This window comes from Barbatula barbatula, assembly GCF_947034865.1.
Source record: "Barbatula barbatula genome assembly, chromosome: 11".
Lineage (NCBI taxonomy): Eukaryota > Metazoa > Chordata > Actinopteri > Cypriniformes > Nemacheilidae > Barbatula > Barbatula barbatula.
The window spans coordinates 23,370,239-23,375,534 of NC_136774.1; positions in this window are offsets into that span (position 1 = coordinate 23,370,239).

The following is a 5,296-nucleotide window of genomic DNA, read 5'->3' on the forward strand; positions in this document are numbered from 1 at the left end:
GTGTGCTCCAGTTCGCCATGAGCCGACCGGAGCCCAGTGTCTCCGTCTGTCCGAGGTTGTCTTCTCCGTTGGGCCCCATCCCCGAGGATCACACCCTGGAGCTTGGGGTGGTGACCACCACCGCACCATCAGCCTCGGACCCTGCAACCTCTTCACCACCTACCAGTCTTCAGGGCAAGCGTGGAAGGAGAGAGTCCTGGGGGTCCTCTTCGGAGGCCTCCAACGCGGAGCCAGCCCCGTCCTTCACCTCATTCCTCCAGCCGACTACCAGGAGATTGGCTCGGCAGAAGAGGAAGAGGCAACGGAGGGGGGCACGTAACCCAGCCCAGCCGGCGCTCCTGCCGGTTCTCCAGCCGGGGTCACAGCCAGCGATCCAGCAGGCGTCAGGACCTGCCTCTCCGCAGGCGTCAGGACCTGCCTCTCCGCAGGCGTCAGGACCTGCCTCTCAGCAGGCGTCAGGACCTGCCTCTCAGCAGGCGTCAGGACCTGCCTCTCAGCAGGCGTCAGGACCTGCCTCTCAGCAGGCGTCAGGACCTGCCTCTCAGCAGGCGTCAGGACCTGCCTCTCCGCAGGCGTCAGGACCTGCCTTTCCGCAGGCGTCAGGACCTGCCTTTCCGCAGGCGTCAGGACCTGCCTTTCCGCAGGCGTCAGGACCTGCCTTTCCGCAGGCGTCAGGACCTGCCTTTCCGCAGGCATCAGGACCTGCCTTTCCGCAGGCATCAGGACCTGCCTTTCCGCAGGCATCAGGACCTGCCTTTCCGCAGGCATCAGGACCTGCCTTTCCGCAGGCATCAGGACCTGCCTTTCCGCAAGCATCAGGACCTGCCCCTCCGCAGGCGGCCGGACCTGCCCTTCCGCAGGCGGCCTTCCAGCCGGTGCCTCAGCCGGCCTTCCAGCCGGTGCCTCAGCCAGTCCTCCGGCCGGCATCACCTCAAACTTTTTTTCCCCTTGGACACACACCTCTCCCTAGCCCCTTCAAGTCCCCGCCGGTCTCGTCCGGTTGCTTCAAGTCCCCGCCGGTCTCGTCCGGTTGCTTCAAGTCCCCGCCGGTCTCGTCCGGTTGCTTCAAGTCCCCGCCGGTCTCGTCCGGTTGCTTCAAGTCCCCGCCGGTCTCGTCCGGTTGCTTCAAGTCCCCGCCGGTCTCGTCCGGTTGCTTCAAGTCCCCGCCGGTCTCGTCCGGTTGCTTCAAGTCCCCGCCGGTCTCGTCCGGTTGCTTCAAGTCCCCGCCGGTCTCGTCCGGTTGCTTCAAGTCCCCGCCGGTCTCGTCCGGTTGCTTCAAGTCCCCGCCGGTCTCGTCCGGTTGCTTCAAGTCCCCGCCGGTCTCGTCCGGTTGCTTCAAGTCCCCGCCGGTCTCGTCCGGTTGCTTCAAGTCCCCGCCGGTCTCGTCCGGTTGCTTCAAGTCCCCGCCGGTCTCGTCCGGTTGCTTCAAGTCCCCGCCGGTCTCGTCCGGTTGCTTCAAGTCCCCGCCGGTCTCGTCCGGTTGCTTCAAGTCCCCGCCGGTCTCGTCCGGTTGCTTCAAGTCCCCGCCGGTCTCGTCCGGTTGCTTCAAGTCCCCTCAACCTGTCCCACCCTTTTCTGGTGTCCCCAAGGTTTGGCCTCCCATTCCCCCACCCCCCCTCCCATGTTTGTTGTTTTTGTTGACCCACCCGAACCCCTTCATAGCCTCCCTTATGTTCCCCTTAGTTTGTTCTGTGTTGTGCTTGTGGTGTTTGTCTTTGTGCTTTGGTGTTTTGGCCCGCTGAAGTTTCTCCCTTGAGACGCCATGGGGCGTTTCTGGGGGCGGGGGTAATGTTAGGACTCTGTCCTTCCTGTCTCGAGCTTTCTAGCTCCCTGGGCAGAGTCATGACATTGCCACGTCTTTCGGGTTTCTGTTGTGTTATGTGTGGAGACATGTGGCTTTATGTTGTTACTTAATGCCACGTGTCTTCCTGTTATGTCTCTCAGCCCCACCCTCCTATCTCCTGTAATTTTATTAGGGTTTCATTCCCATCGTCTGTTTTGTAATTCACCTCGTTAGGGTTTCATTCCCATCAGCTGTCACCACTCTCCCCATGTAATCACTCCTCGTTAGTGTCTCCCTTTATATGGTCTCAGTTTCTCTCTGTTCAGTGTTGGTGCATTATCTATTGTCTTTGTCTTATATCTATTGTACAACACTGATGTCTTGCGTGCACGGTGTTATCCCCTGTTATTGGATTACCTGGTTCCTGTTTACAGTTTGTGAACTTATTATTTTTCCTAAAGATTCTTGTTTTGTTTTTATCCCCCTCGTGGGAGGTGTTTGTTTCCAGTGTTTGGTTGCTAGTGTGTTTTTGTTCTTGTTTTTCCCCATTGCGGGTGTTTTATTTAATAAACATTTTTTGTTATACCTTCGTCTGCCTGCATCTGGGTTCTGTCCAAAATCATTTCGTGACACTCCTGTCCTGTTTTCTATGGATGGTTTCATTTCAGGTGAACATGTTTTTTATCAAGTCTGTGTGTGACTGAATCATCCGTGTTGAATAATCAATTTTTCCTGTTGCAATATGTAAGTGTTAGACTTGTTAGAGAGCAATACAAACCCTGACATGCGAGACACGCCGTGACACAAACAGCATCTATTACCATAACAACACGATGCAAATACGTAAACATGCATTTTAAATAGATCAAATTAATCCATCCTCTCTGTCGTTCTTATTGTATGTACTGTATCTGTACCCTCTGACACACAGTGAACGATCCACAGAGAGCCTCATTTAAATTTTAATACTTTCATTACTCGAGTAGACACAAATCTGTTGTTTCAAGTAACTGAAAAGAAAGATGGAGTTCATGTGTATAAACCGATGTTTAATGTGTTTGTGTGTGTATGCAGCGGTCCTGATGCTGTGATTGGCCCGTTTCATCGCAGATGACTGCCCTGCTCTTCTGCTCTTTCTGGTTGCCGAGTGTTTTTGATGCCCTTGAGGGGAGAGTGAAGGTCGTGCCATAGCAATGGGACAAGATTAACAAAAACTAAGACACTATGTGACGCTATGTGTTACAGAGCTATTACCCTGTACAGGTACAGTCAACGCTTTTAGAAACAGAAGAAAGAAAATAGAAAAAAACACTGATGTTCCATAAATACTTACATCTATAATTAATTGATTTTCATGCAATGATAAAAAAACATAATTGTTCCACATAATTTTTTTTTTTACTATAGGCTGTTTACAGTAGCCAAGCAACTATACTTTTCAATAAATAATGTTCTTAAACAATTGATTTTGGCCAAGATGCTGTGAAAAAACATTGCTCAATCTAAATTCATGTTTTTCTTAAGTATCTAGTATCTAGCCTCAAGCCTCATTTTGAAAACGAAGATGCATTTATTACCTATATATTAAATAATACAGAAGTAGAATCAAGATCAATGTCAGCCAAAATCCATACAGTCATGCATTACACAGAAATGGATCTATGAAATGGCATTTCAAATACATCAGTATCTGTCTGACTGTAAATGGGGACCTGGGAGTTTTGTGGGGTCTGAGCCCTTCACCCCAGATGACCCCCTCCTCAGCCCCTCAACACACAGATCACCCTCTCGCTCGACTCTTATTAATTGGCTGTCAAAAATGTGCCGAATTAACGGATTAACAACCCCGCGTCTTCAATCTTGAAGTTCTGGTTTGAGATTGGGCAAACCTCGGCCAGCCACTAACCCCCCCCCCCCCAGTCGCATCCTCGTGCAGTATTGCCACAAATGTGTATCCGGGACGTTTGAGTGGATTGTGTTTCATTAGCTTGATTCGAGCGGACAGCGCTAAGCTGCTGTGGGGCTCTGCGCTGACAGCTAATTACAGGAATCTGCCTTGTCTACTGATAGAGAACAATGGGTGGAAATGAGCCTCCGCCGCGGGGGAAGACTGCACGGATCTTTATACATTTCATCTGAATATGTGCAAAACAGTCGAATGCACACACGCGTACCTGTTCGGGAAAAAAACACATGGTCGAGATAACTTTTTACATTCCTGCATTTGGCAGATGCTTTCTCCGAGAGTGCATTCAAGATTAAGAATGTTTTCATCTTGAAGCTCCAACCCATGTACCTTCATTTTAATCATTTAAAATGAAAAATGTAACATCAATTAACTCTGATCGGATGCACAGAGACAGCCGTGTTTGACATATCGCAAAAGTACAAAAATTTTAGTCATGCCCGATTTGATGCCAGTAAATACTCGTTTAACGGAGCGGACAGGGTCCGAGTTACAAAACAGACTCGCAATGGTTGACGGGGGGGCTCCAAATCTCGGGCCCGTAACCTGAAGATATTCCCCTCGAGCGGCTTCGGTATCCTGGACTATTTTGTCTGGATCTCCGCTCTCGTCTACAGATAATCAGCATTAAAACACGGCGTTCCGCTCATGTGCACGCTTTTCCCCCTTAAAAGAAAATTAAATAGATTAGCACAAACGTCAGTAAATCAAACGACACATTACGCTCGCTACATTTAAAGCGGCCGGCACGTCAAAACAATCCAATTAGCCGTGTTTCTAGCCCTGACGTATACTTTTGTTATGTTTAGATTTTCTTTCCTCAACGTTTCAAACCAAACCCCCTTGTGGAAATATTTGCCAGCGGATTGCAGCACAGCTACAGGCCGTCACGCCGCATGCAACAGCGCTAATTCTACAAGCTGTCCCAAAACTCCTACGTTTTTGACACACTTTTGCCAAGTTCTTTGTCTCCGGCACCCAGGTAGAAGAGAAGAGCCTCATTTCTGAGCTGCCATCGTTTCCCGTCTCGATATCTTGACACACTGTCAGCGAGAGGGCGAAAAAAATCTCCCCGAGATGGAGACGTTTCAACATTTCTTAGCTGCCGTTCGGCCGAAAGCTCGGGTCAGTCCATCTTCTCCTCCTCTGCCTTGCTCTTTTTCACGGTTTCATCATCAACCCGGCGTGATTGAGAAGCGCCCCCCTCTCCCCCCATGCCGCGGCCGTCGTTAATGTCACTCCGCGTCAGGGTGACTAAGCCACGGCAACTGTGGTGACCCGTTTGGTTTAAGCAATGGGTCCGCTAGTCTGTCGGCCACGGGGTCAGCGGTGCCACAGCGATGCGTTTGAGTGACAGCTCGCGTGGGGGGATTGTTAGTGAGATTTCCTTGCATGGAGATGCCCTGTCAAGGGCGGCACGGCCCTGCCAGTGTCATGAGGCCCGCGGCGCCGTTGTTGGGACACTGGCTGACAGGTGAGCTGTGTAGTGGCTCCTTGGCCTCCTAATTGCAGCCTCTGGTCTTCTATCTTGTGGGGACCGGGACTGA